We start from the raw sequence: 13783 nt of genomic DNA on the forward strand, positions 1-13783 counted from the left end.
ACACTCACTGGTAGGCATGCATAAACTGGTACAAAGTCTGGGGAAAGCAATTTGACATCTCTCAGAATTACAAACGCAGGTATCTTTTAATCCGGCATTTCATTTCGAGAATTTTATCCTACAGCTGCATTGCCCCAGGTATTTGTGGTAATAATTTTTGAAATTCCAAGAGACTCAAAGTAACCTAAATGCTGAGCAGCAGAGGACTTGTTAAAAAAAAAAAAAAAAAAAAAACCTAAAGTACATTTATATCAGAATTCTATGGCAGTCCTTAAACATGAGGAAACCATGTATATTGATCTGAAGTGATCCTCAAGATATACCATTATGTTAATAAAGTAAGGTATAGGGGTGCCTGGGTGGGGCAGTTGGTTGAGCATCAGACACTTGGTTTCTGCTCAGGTCATGATCTCGGAGTCGTGAGATCGAGCCCCACCCTGGGCTCCGCACTCAGCGCAGGGTCTGCTTTGAGATTCTCTTTCTCTCTCTTTCCTTCTGTCCCTTCTGTTCATGCTCTTTCTCTCTCTCTAAAATAAGCAGATAAATCTTAAAAAAAAAAAATAAAGTAAGCTACAGAGCACTGTGATGATATTAACCATTTGTGTACAATGTCAGCAAGATACATGTATTTGCTTAGATATACATAAAATATCTCAGGAAGGATTTACCCTAAAAAAATGGTAGAGGGAAGAGTAGTATTTATTTGTTTCTGAAAAGGATAACAAGAAAAGGGAAGGGTTGGGAAAGAGATTTTTCATTATATAGCTTTTTATACTTTTTTAACTGAAGCATGTGAATGTTTACTTATTCAAAAAATAAATCATCTCTTTAAATAATAAGGTGGAAGAATGTAACGGAATACATCCACAGAAAATTGTTAGCTGAAGATGATATTTTATTTTATTTTACTTTTTAAAAGACTTTATTCATTTATTCATGAGAGACACAGAGAGAGAGGCAGAGACATAGGCAGAGGGAGAAGCAGGCTCTCTGTGGGGAGCTCGATGCAGGACTCAATCCCAGGACCCCGGGATCACAACCTGAGCCATTTAGGTGCCCCTATTTTAACCATTTTAAATGGTATGAATTAGGACCTACCCTCAAGTCAAAAGCCATCTTCATGTCTTTCCCATCTTCCATAAGCCAACTCTTTTCCACTACCTGCCTGCTTTTGTTCACTCTCCAGAGACCTCAGGTCATCGTTTTTTACATATCATCCAGAGTTTATCACTGTCATCTGTAAGAGGATTAGTCCAACAAAAGCTTACTGAGTCATACTGGACATGGACCTAAGAAATATTTCTAGCTCTTGGCCTTCTGGGCACCTGGAAAGATCATGGTTCCTGTTCTCTTTATGGCTATGATGGTGACAAACAAAATGTAAGGAGGAATAATGACTCTGATGTTCCAAATGGAACATCAACCTGAGTCTTAAATTAATAGAGACCCCAGCCAATCCTTGTTTAAAATGTATCGTGAGCAAGAAACAAATCTATTGCCCTGTGCTGTCTCTTTATACAAATATGCCCAACATCTTTCAAAGTGGCCAAAATACTCTAGGGTAAGCAAAACAGATGGCCATGTCCTTGCCTATCACCTTGACCCTTCCTTCAGCACTAGACTAGGAGTAGGGGAAGGAACCAGGGGGATCCATCTTGCTTCTGCACACATCCTCAGGTGACGTGCAGAGATGTCACAAGCCAATGCACTTCTCTGCAGCCACAACAAAAAGAACTTACTCTTGGCCTTACAGCTTCCTTATTTGCAGGGGCACAAAAATGGAGATGCTTAGGAACATGAGTCCTGAGCTCAAATCCTAGCTTTGCTACCGTGGGAGCTTGGCTTTGTCATTTGCCCTCCCTGAACCTTAATTTCTTTATCTGTCATCCACGAGTGCCAAGACCATACAGTGCATTTTGGTGTGCCTGGCACATTGCCAGGATTCTAAAAACAAACAAACAAACAAACAAAAAAATTATAACTGTTGTGTACTCAACACTCAGCACATTTTACTGAAAGCTTATTATCTGCCAGGCACTGTTCTAGGCACCAAGAATACACTGGCCGAAAAATTAGTAAGAAGACGAAGAAGACGAAGACGAAGGAGGAGGAGGAGGAGGAGGAGGAGGAGGAGGAGGAGGAGAAAGGGAAGAAAGTAAAATAGATTGCAGGAGACAGACAATAAACGACAAAAGTAATAAATAAGCAAACTGTGGAGCATGTCAGAATATGCTAAGTGCCACAGGAAAAAAGAGAATATAGCAGTAAATGTAGAAAAAAATTTATAGAAACTCCTGCAATGGCAGGAGCTCTATAAATAGAACTGCCAGGGCAGACCACTTTTAGAAGGGGACAGGGGAGCAAAGACTTGAAAAAAGTAAGGGAGTGAGCCAAGCAGATCCCTCTTTCTTTCTTTCTTTCTTTCTTTTTTTTTTTAAGATTTTATTTATTCACTAGAGAGAAAGAGAATGAGCAGGCGGTGAGGGCACAGGGAGAAGGAGAAGCAGGCTCCCCTCTGAACAGGGAGTCCAACGTGGGGATCGATTCCAGGACCCCAGGATCATGACCTGAGCAGAAGGCAGATGCTTAACCACCTGAGCCACCCATAGGTGCTCTATGCAGAACCCTCTCAGAGAAGAGGTTCCAGGTAGAAGAAAGAGCTATTGCAAATAAAGTGGTAAGTTCCCAAGTGAGCGAGGTGCCAGTGTGGCTGCAGCAGAGTGAGGGTGGGTGCAAGCAGGAGAGGAGGTTAGAAAGTCACATTTTGGGCAGATGGAGGAATGGGCCTCATCTCCGTCCCCATTGTAAGGACCTGGAGACAGTAACTCCAAGTGAGATAGGGATCACTGCAGAGTTTTGAGCAGAGGAATGACGTCTCTGGCAACTGTGTTGAGATAAGAAGCCAGGGCAAGGTGGGAGCACAGAGAGCATCCTAGAAGGCAACTGCAGTTCTGAGATTGAGGGCGGGGGGGGGGGGGGCTTTGTATGGAGCCATTGTGGGGAGAGAAAATCCATGGTTCCGTTTGAGTATGTTGAGTTTGAGATGCCGGTTAGATATTCAAAATGGAAATGATGAACAGTTGGATAATCAAGTGTGAAATTCACGAGTGAGGTCTAGACCAAAGAGTAAAATTTGAGAGTCATTAGCAGATAGAAGGTAAGGATTACATCTCCAAGAGGCTGAGCATAGAAAGAGGCCAAAGGACAGAGCCCTCCAATGTTTATAGAGCCAGGAGAATTGAACTCAGCAAAAGAGATGAAAAATTCAATTCTTTGGGGCACTTGGGTGGCTCAGTGGTTGAGCATCTGCCTTTGGCTCAAGGTCGTGATCTCGGGGTCCTGGGATGGAGTCCTGCGTGGAGCCCCTTCAGGAAACCTGCCTCTCCCTCTGCCTATGTCTCTGTGTCTCTCATAAAGAAATAAACAAAAAGCTTAAAAAAAAAAAAAAAAAAAGAATTCAACTCTTTGCCCTGAAACAATTTCTTCCCTTTGCTTCTGAGATGGCCTATTTTTCTGTTTTTCTCTTACTTCACTGCCCACTCCTTGGTTTTCTTTGCTTCCAGTTACATGAAGTGAAATACCTGGCCAACAGATTCCATAGGATGGAGCTCATTTGTGACGCTGACAAGAGCAGTTTTGGTGGCACAAGGACAGTGAAAGTCAGATTGGCACAAGACCAAGAGAGAATAGGAGGTGTAGACCCACAGGCAACTTTGAGATGTTTGCAGCCAAGAAAAAGTGGCAAAAGGAGTAATAATGGAGGGGAATTTGGAGCTAACGCGATAGATAGATGATAGATAGATAGATAGATAGATAGATAGATAGATAGATAGATAGATGATAGATAGATAGATGGATGAAGGGGGAGTGTGGGTGGCTGAGTTGCGTAAGTGTTGGACTCTTGATTCCAGCTAGGACATGATCTCCGGGTCCTAAGATTAAGATCCTCATTGGGCTCTGTGCTGAGCACGGAGTTTGCTTAAGATTCTCTCCCTCTCCCTCTGCCCCACCCCTGTTGCTCACACATGCATGTGTGCTCTTTCTCTCTCTCTCTCTTTAAAAAAAAATGGAGTACACCATGTTTTTCTGTCAACATGAATTATTTAGAAGAGGGGGACAACTAGGGTGCCTGGGTGGCTCAGTTGGTTAAACATCTGTCTTCAGCTCAGGTCATGATCTCAGGGTCCTGGGATCAAGCCCCACGTCAGACTTCCTGCTCAGCAGGGAGTCTGCTTCTCCTTTTCCCTCTGCCTCCCAGCTCATGCTCTCTCTCTCACTCTCTCTCTCTCAAATAAATAAAATCTTAGAAGAAGAAGAAGAAGCAGCAGCAGGAGGAGGAGGAGGAGGAGGAGGAGGAGGAGGAGGAGGAGGAGACAACAACTGATGAGCAGGAGAGAGAACTCCAGGAGCAGCCACTAAATGGTCAAGAGAGGGAGGGACCTTGGTGCCAAGTGGGGGGGGGGGTCTGCTGTAGATAGGGTCAGGGATCCCACCTCCGTGTGGCAGGAGGGGAGGCAGAGGCAGGCAGAGAGGCAGGCCGGGTGGAAGCCGTGGTGCTGGGGAAGAGGAGGCAGTGCTTGTGAAATTGCTTTTATTTGGTCGGTGATTAAGAAGCAGGGTTTTCAGCTCGGAGTGAGGAAGGGGAGAGCTACGTGGTATCTGAGGCTACGAAGTACAGTGTGTTTCAGAGTGTGAGAGAGCTAACCGACTAGGGAAATGCAGAAGGGAGCACTGAGAGCCCACTTGAGGTTTATGATCGTAAAGTTAGTGACGACAGCACTGTTGTTTGTGCCCAGTGTGTTAGTTAGTTACGTTGGACAGAATCAGGGTTTTGCCGGGGGTGGGGGAGCAGGGCGGTGGTCCCAGGAAGAAGAAAGTGAGGTGTGTATGGATGCCATAGGGACAGATAGAGAGCATGAAATCTAAGCTGGACAGGAGGGTAGTGAGGCTATAAGGGCGACAGGAACAATGAAAAAGTAGGTTGGAGGTCATAATAAGGTCAAAGAATGGTTCAAATGGGGTAATTAGGAAAGGGAAAGATGAGTTGGGCAAGGAACAGAACGCTTGAGATATAAAGAGCAGAGGTGGTGCTGTTTAGAGGTAAAAAAAAGGGGGGGGGTACCCACATGACAAAACTCCAAGGCAAGGTGGAGGGAGAAATGGTTGCAGTGTAAGGTCTGGGGTTCCAGATAGGTCCTTATTCCGCAAGGCTGCTAAATTCCCCAGAAAACGTCAACAAGGATGGGGTGGGGTGGGGTGGAGGTGGAGGACCGTGATTCCCACGCCAGAATCTCTGGGAATGAGAGGGAATACGCAAGACATGCTGCAAAAGACAGCGGCAAGCAGGGGTGGCTGGGCTGATGGTGGTATAGCCCCAGCAGCTGGGTTGCGGGGGGCGGGGTGGGTGTGGATAAGTCTGCCGGGAGGGGAGAACTAGTAAGATTCACCAGCGTGGGTGGACCTGTTCTGTTCTCAATTCCACGCTCTAGTATCTCAATAAGCTTCTTTCCCTCCCTTTGGCAGCTGAGAGGCCAATTAGGGTGAGGGATTGATTCAGGGTCACAGGGTCAGAAGGAAACCAAGGAACTGTCAGGACTTCTATTCCCTCTTCTCCACTACCCAAATACCAAGGCTGTTGTTTGGGAATATTTAAAAGAACATTTAAAATGCCCTTGTTTGTTTCTGCCTCTGCTCAACGCTTGTGCTGCCGAAGGACAGGGAGCTGGTAACCATGGCAGTGGAGCAGAGAGCGATGGTGAAGGGGTGGTTTTGAAATAGGGGTGAACTCCAGGCAGTGGGCACCCAGAGCTCACCCTCAAGGCCTCCCCAGAGCTCTTTGTTCATTCAACTTACTTAGGAAGAGAGGCTGAATTCTTCCCAGCTGGGAAGCAAGCTTAGAAAGGGAAGGTTTTGCCAGACTCCCTAAGGAGAGGGTGGGTCCCCCGGAGCAGGTTTTGGGGGCTCTGCCTGAAAGCCTGGGTCAGCAGGGGACTCTGGGCACCCCAGCAGGCACAGGACAGCCTGTGATGGCAAATCAGGCAGCCCTGCAGCATCCTGGATACGGAGTTCTCACACCCCGGCAGTTCTCTCACTGCCCCTCCCTGGACAGGTGGCCACTCACGGGGGTGGCCCAGAGCCCTGGCCAGAAAAGGCAGCCAGGCGGAGCCCCCACAGGATGGTATCTGGTGCCAAGGGGGGAGAGGAAGAGGGAGGGAGGTGGGGGGAGGCTGTCACCTCTTCCACATTCCTGGATGGGGAGCCCCAAGAGCCTTTCTTTCCAGGACCAAGTGCCCCAAGTGGACGCAGGGCAAGGCAGGGCAGGGCAGGGCAGGGCAGGGCAGGGCAAACCCAGGCCACAGCTCGGGTCCAGGGAAATCTCATGACTGCAGTGTTTTGCTGCAGCTTTCCCAGCTGCTTGGGGGCGGGAGGCGGCGTGGGGCGGTGGGGGCGAGGAGGAGGGAGGGGGAAGAGGAGGAGGGAAGTAAACAGGAGACCACAGAGAGAGCCAGTTCCCTGCGTTCAGAGAACACCAGCCGCCTCCGGTCCCCGGTGGGTGGCTGTATGTGTGGAAATGAAACCGGGAGGGGAAGAGGGAGAAGGGAAGGGTAGGCACGCGCTTCTCGGCTGCTAGCCACCCACCTAGCTCTTCCCGCCCCTGCAGCCCACTCCCCTCCGGGGTGAGCGGGCGCGAAGGAGACGTTCCCTAAGCGCCCCCCACCCCCACCCCCACCCCCACCCCTACAAGTACGCGTCGCAGCTTTAGCTGTGAATCAGTCCCAGCAGCTCACACTGTCACCTGCGCTCGGGAGGGGGACCGGGGGGTGGAGGGGGGGTGGGTAAGCGGAAGGCCCAGTGCCGGCCCGAGGGCGGGGTGACGCCCGGGGCCGCGAAGAAGGGGTGTCCACGCCCAGCACCTACACAGATCCAGACTGGGTCCCCGGGACACCGGGCCGGAGGGGCGGGGCGGTGGCTTGGGGGCACAACTTGAGCGGGACTTGGCAGCAGGGGAGGGGACGGGAGGGGGGGTGGGGGCGCGCCGCTCCGGGAGGCGCTGGGGCGCAGGGCTGGCGGGGCCCGCGGGGCAGGCTGCTGCCCGCCGCCTGCCCGCGCGGGGTTATGCGAGGTAACCGCGAGCGGGGAGGAGGGGGAGGCGGCGGGGGCCGCGGGCCGGGGTGTCTGGCGCTCGTTGGACAAAGAGATGATGAAACGTGAGCGCTATATTTACCAAGGGGGTGGAGACCGGGCGGGGGGGGGGCGGTGGTAAAAAGGACAAACTGTTCCACAACAACCACAGGAAACACAGCCCTTCTGACTCACCGGGAGGGCCGCGCCGACCCCCTCGCGGGCTGAGCCCCGAGGCAGGCGCGAGGCTGGAGGGCGCGGGTGCCCCCGGGCGGCCCCCACCGGGGCGCTACGGCTCAGGGCGGGGTTGATTTATATAAAGAAAGACACCTTAGCTCCCAGGGTTGCGTGCGTGCGCACGTGTGCATGTGGCTTTTTGTGGGGCAGCGGGGAGCGCGGAAAGGCAGGAATGTTTCCTAAGCCCGCGGCCCCAGCAGCGCGGGAGAGGCTGCCGGCAAACTCTGCGAGCAGGATTCCTGCAAAGTCATCTCCTCCCGCACCGCCCGGCCGGCCCGCCCCGCCCCGCCCCGCCCGCGGACAGCAGCACCCGCCTCCCTGCGCTCCCCGCGCTCCCCGCGCTCCCGCCCCAGCCCTGCGAGCGGCGCTCGGAGTTGGGGTGCGGTGCGGGCTATGTTTAGAAGCTGATGTCATCCCGACACCCTACTCCGCAGTGTTCCCAGGGGAGACCGCAGGGCAGGTTTTCCTCTTCCTCGCGGGCTGGGGGGATGGGGAAGGTGGCTCCACCCGCCCCGCAACCTCCGCCCACACACACACACACACACACACACCTATCTTACCCCGAAGAGTTTAAAAAAGAAAAAAAAAAAATGCAACCCGATAGAGTTATGAAACAGGGTGGTGGGGGCGGTACGCGCCAGCGGAGGGCGCAAACCCAAGGGCTGGGGCCTCACGGGGCGCACAGCTGGCCCCCGCCCACTTTCACCCCCGCCGGCCTTCCCCACCTCCCGCCAGGGTGCGGGGGCTAATTTCAAGGTTAGCTCACGTGGGCGCGGGCGCCCGGAGCTCCTTGCACGAGTTTGGGGCGGGTTCCTCATCCCCCAATCTAGGGCAGTTTGTTCAACTGCAGTAAAGGGAGCTAGATGTTCCAGCAGGGAAGGGATTTCTGAGAACTGGGGCTGTCCTCAGATGAACCCGGCTCCTCCGGCTGCTGCGGCGGCGGCCGCCTGCGGAAGACTTTTTAAAAGGGCGATGCCAGGCCGAGCGCGCAGCCCGCAAGTGGCTGCGCCGCCCGCCTGTCTGCTGCCCTCGCCGAGCGCCCGCCCCCGAGCGCGGGTGAGGCACGGTGCGCCGCGCAGGGCCTCTCCGCGCGCCGGGGGCTGCTAGCTAAACTTATCCTCCTGCATATGCATGAACGTGTGGCCTTTCTGCTCGGCGAAGGAGAGGCCTGGAGTTTTGCGGAAGGCTGCTAAGTGGAGCGAGAGCAAAGTAGGGCGTTGTGCAAGTTTCCGCGCGGGCCGAGCCCCCCTCCCTCTCCAGCCGCTGCGCGTTCACTGACGTTATGGCCACGGGGGCTTCGGCAGATCGGGCTGTACCGGATTGTATTTCAAATCCAGAACACTGCCTTTGCTGGAAGCCCCGATCCCTTCAGCCCCGCCCCCCTCCCCCAATTCACCATCTTCCCCTAACTCCCCAGCTTTCACTATAATGAACACTGCTTCGCCCCAGATACATGCTCTGTGCCTAGGTGGAGTCGCTGAAGCCAAAGGGCCTGGGTCCTGAAACAAGTCTGGATCCAGCCCCGAGTGAGGTCCGACACGTGATCCCCTCCCCCCAGCGGGCCATCTGTTCTCCTCCTTCCTTCCCGCCTGGAAGCTGGCAGCTCTGCCCAGCACCGTCCACGCCTCCCAGTAGGAAAGAGTGAGAAACGCCAGGGTTGGCGGAACCCACTACGTACGGAGTACTGTTCTAACCTAAACCTCCCTGGGCCTTGGGCAAAGATGACACTGGGCAATAATGTATTTTAGATTAAGCCCCAGGTGATTAGCTCCACCCAGAGCATGGAGGGGCGGGGGGGGGGGGAGGGGGGGACTCTGCCCCCGGGCTCAGTTTGGATTAAAATCTCCAGGGAAGGGTACTGGGAATGGGTTGCAATCGCCTGGAAATTCCTCGGCTGGGGCTAGGGTGGAAAATTTGCACAAGCTAGTTTGAAGGGGGAAAAAAAGTGAGACCATGAAATTAAGGGGAAAAAAGGATTTAAGGGATTCCCAGCAAGTTTATATTGTGCCTGCTGGCCCATTAAGTACTGATTTCGGATATTCTGATCTTCACTGGGGGTGTGGAGGGAATGGGGTAACTGGTGATGGACCTTAAGGAGGGTACACGATGTAAAGAGCACTGGGTATTATATAAGACCGATGAATCACTAAAGTCTACCTCTAAAACTAATAATACATTATATGTTAATTAATTGAATTTAAATTTTTTAAAAAGACCATAAAATAAAGACTTGTTTGTAGATGTACAGCAGAGGAGATGGTGTTTAAAGAACCCAAGTCTTGTTCCGTTTTTTCCCTTATGATTTTTTGGGAGGGGGGAGATGGCTAGAGTATTTGGAGTTTGTAAGGTACTATGGAGATATATTCATCTAATCCTGTTCATTCACAGATAAGGGAATCCCTCTAAGAGGTTGCCTAGTTCCTACTGCTCATCTCAGGCCCAGGAGGCCCCTTCTCTGCCCCAGGCTGGCCTAAACACTGCTCAAAAAAATCAGCTCACTGTAGGCACCACCTCTTCTGGAGGTGATAATGATAATAATTTTAGGATGCACAGAAAATAAGACTTCTAGCTACAAGCCCATAAATGATTGTTCTTGAGAACTTGAATAATAAAGCCAAGCCTCAGACAGAATGTAGAGAGGAAAACACATACTTATAAACTAGAAGCACAGTCATAGTCTTTGAATTCCTGTGCTCCTCCCAGTTGGTTTGTGTGGATTTGAAATGTGTATTTACAAAGACTAAATTGGGGAGAAACAGATCTCTCATATTTATGTGGCATAATATATACTTTACTGGTAAATTATTCATTGTAATTAGAAATGATTCATATTAATTTGGGATAATTTACTTTGCCAGAATTTAATTGGGACAACTACATGCTGGCAAAACAGTGTAAGCTGATTTTAATCATAAAACTATTATAACGCACATCCCAAGAGAGCTTGTTGTTAAATTACACACGGAAAAAAATACTGATGTAGGAATTACTTGTGATTGATGCTATTTTGTGATATCATATAAATAATGTATGTATATATGCATACGTATGTATTATATATTATATGTTATATAGGAATTACTTGTAATATATATAAAAATATATATAATTTGTTTTTAACATATTAAGTGTCATTGAGGATAGACTGTCATTTCTGTACTCCCCCATGCCTAGCTCCCTGATTGAAACATAAGTATCTGAAGAAGGAATGAGTGGAAAAAGAGATAAAGGGGAAAGCATTCTATAATTCTAGGATTTCTGGGTTCTAAAAAGCTATTCTAAATCAAGTCAAGCAGCAGATACATTTATAAATATGTGAGAGAAACTCATGTGCATGAAATCTAGGTTTTTCTTTTATTACTTTATACCTGTGAAATGAATGAGTTGGAAAAATTCATGGTCTATGCCCAGTCCAAACCAAACTAAATTAAAGATAATTAATAAAAGAGAAGAGGGCAAGATGTAAGGGAGGCGAAAGTTTGAATCAATCATCATAAGTTTTTTAAAAATACATTCAAGTCCCTGGATTTCAATGTCCAAGGAAAGATCAGACTTTCGTTCTCTTCTAGAACAATCCCAATGTTAATTAACTCTAGGGCTGTCTGTAGGTACCCAGTGCAATGCCCATTTGCAATGCAAGTTCAAGAGACTATATAGGCGGTGATCTAGAGACCCTGGAGAGATACCATTGGTTTTGGAAGCAAGCAAAGGCAATTTCTAAATGATCATCTATCCTTGGGGACAGAGTTTGTCCCAGAAAAATTATGAAGTAGGCAAACTCCCCTGTGCTTCAGTGAATTCTTTTCTAAAATTAAGGGGATTAGAATGCAAGAATTCTAAGACGGCATCACTTTCACATGCCATGATGCACCTACTTTTCCATGCTGGTGATGGTGACAGTGATGGTGATGATAACATTCGTGGTTGACTGCCACCCCTTTTCCAAACTTCACTTTTCCATATACTCAACCTACTGCTGTATCTTCCTGTATCACTTCAAAAGCAAAGTCAAAATAAACTATACTGGCCTTCAAACTGGGAGTGTTAATTTGGACCTTTAGAGACCAGGAAACTGGTGTGAGTAATGTTCCCAACCCTTGACCAAGGCTAACAGCCAGTGAGGGCCATGGTTGGACCTCAGTGGATCTGTATCACTAAGAGGCAGGTACCTCTCATACCCAATTAGGAAAATCAATGTATTTTTTTAATTTTTATTTATTTATGATAGTCACACAGAGAGAGAGAGAGAGAGGCAGAGACATAGGCAGAGGGAGAAGCAGGCTCCATGCACCGAGAGCCCGACGTGGGATTCGATCCCAGGTCTCCAGGATCGCGCCCTGGGCCAAAGGCAGGCGCTAAACCGCTGCGCCACCCAGGGATCCCCAAATCAATGTATTTTTAACCAGTTGTGCTGATGGTTTGCCTCCTGCAAGAGGCATTAGCCCTAGATTCTTTTCTCAGCTCTCAAGATGGAAAACAACCCATCATTCATTCAGAGGGAGGGGCAAACTGAGTTAATCAGACTCCAAGACCCATGCTAATCATTGATCCCGTAATGCCACAATATTCAATACCTAAGGATCTCTGGCTCCTTCCAGTTCTTAAGAATCTGTCTAGCACAGTTAATATTTCACAAAATCGAAGAGCCCAGTTGTTTTAAAGCCCAAAGGGCTTGGCCATCATTAGATTTATGGTTTCAATTGAGCTCTGTCACTGTCTACCTGATAAGATAGACAAGTCACTTCTATACATCTCAGTCTTGGCGTTTGTAAAGTGAGGGAAGAGAAACAAACCCTGAAATCACATCTAAGGGTCTATGGAAAGAAAATGGTGTTTTTAAAAAGAGTCATACAAATTTTTGTCTGCATTTAATTGAAGATGGGTTACAGTAGCTTCAAAACAAAACTAAAATAACTTACCTAGAATAAACTGCACTAAGGAAGGAGAGGAATGAAAAGGTATCCCAAAAGCAAAGATGGGGTATTTCCTGTAAGAGTAGTGAGACAGTAAAAAAAGGCTTTTTTTTTTTTTTTTAGATTTTATTTATTCATTTATGAGAGAGACAGAGAGGCAGAGACACAGGAAGAGGGAGAAACAGGCTCCATGCAGGGAGTCTGACCTGGGACTTGATCCCTGGTCTCCAGGATCACACCCCGAGCCAGAGGCAGAGGCTCAACCACTGAGCCACCCAGGCATCCCAAGAATTTGGTTTAAACAGAACTTTTGTCAGCCCTACATTTTTCAGATGAATTGGTCATAGTCAATGCATTGGCTTGAAGGATCATTAATAGGAGTTTTTTTATGATTTTATTTATTTATTCATGAGAGACACACACAGAGAGAGGCAGAGGCACAGGCAGAGGGAGAAGCAGGCTCCCCACAGGGAGCCTGATGTGGGATTTGATCCCAGGATCCCTGGATCACACCGTGAGCTGAAGGAGGCGCTCAACTACTGAGCCACCCAGGGGTCCCTGGATTGAAGGAATTATTAAAAATCTGCCCAAAAGCATGCTGCAGCCTCAAACTGGAAGGGGGGAAAAATGAAATGATGCTTTCTCATTTGTGTTTATTCTTGTGCAACTTCGCCTGACATATTTAGTTTCTTTTAAAGTATTGACTCACATTGCATGTATATTAAAAACCTACCCAAAAGTATGCTGCATCCCCAAACAGAACGAAAGAAAGAAAAAGAAAGAAAGAAAGAAAGAGAAAAAGAAAAGACACAAAGAAAGAAATGATGCTTTCTCATTTGTGCTTATTCTTGGACAACTTGGCCTGACATTTGGTTGTTGTTGTTGTTAAGTATTGACTCACATCGCATTTACTCATCACCCCTGCCCTCCCATACACATCTCACTTTTACTACCAGCAACACGACACACAAGGCTGCGTCCAGTTTCACTACAGCTCCCGGGGTTTCCAGGCGCGGGGCGCTCGCTTTCGGAGCGCCCCTTCTGATTGGCCGGGCCAATGTCAGTGACATCAACCAACTTACTTTCGATTGGAAGGCTGGTTGCTGGGACTCTAGCGTTTGCAGGAAGCCACTTAACCGTTTGCAAGCTGGGAAGCCGGGCGCCAAGTTTTCTGTTGTCACGAGAACGAGCGCCAGCGGTTCGGGGCGGCGGGGTGGGGCTGGGGGTGCGGGGGGCGCGTGCCCCGGCCCCGCCGCCCGGAGCGCGCGGGCCGGGGGGAGCCGCCCGGCGCTCCCGGGGAGGAGGCGGCGCGCCCCGCCGGCCTGCCCGGCTGTTACCCTTTTAAGCGCCCGCGTTCGAGGCTGTCGGGGTAGCACGAGGCGGCGGCTCGGAACGGCCGGATTGGCCGCGCGCCTCAGTGCTAGACGCACCTCTCCGCCGAGAGGCCGCGCTGACTGGCAGGGGGAGAAAGTAAACAGAGTTGAATCACCCTCCCCGCTGGCCAATTGGAG

General features: G+C 49.6%; 1 long non-coding RNA gene across 1 annotated transcript in view; it reads right to left on the bottom strand.

Moving 5' to 3' along the window:
- LOC119870835 overlaps positions 1–13491 on the bottom strand; it is a 35170-nt gene extending 21679 nt beyond the window's left edge. The window contains exon 1 of the long non-coding RNA XR_005354196.1: positions 13355–13491. This is a non-coding gene — a long non-coding RNA (uncharacterized LOC119870835). The remainder of the gene's footprint in view (positions 1–13354) is intronic.
- Between the last annotated feature and the right edge of the window lie 292 nt (positions 13492–13783).

This window comes from Canis lupus, chromosome 1 (assembly GCF_011100685.1).
Source record: "Canis lupus familiaris isolate Mischka breed German Shepherd chromosome 1, alternate assembly UU_Cfam_GSD_1.0, whole genome shotgun sequence".
Taxonomy (NCBI): domain Eukaryota; kingdom Metazoa; phylum Chordata; class Mammalia; order Carnivora; family Canidae; genus Canis; species Canis lupus.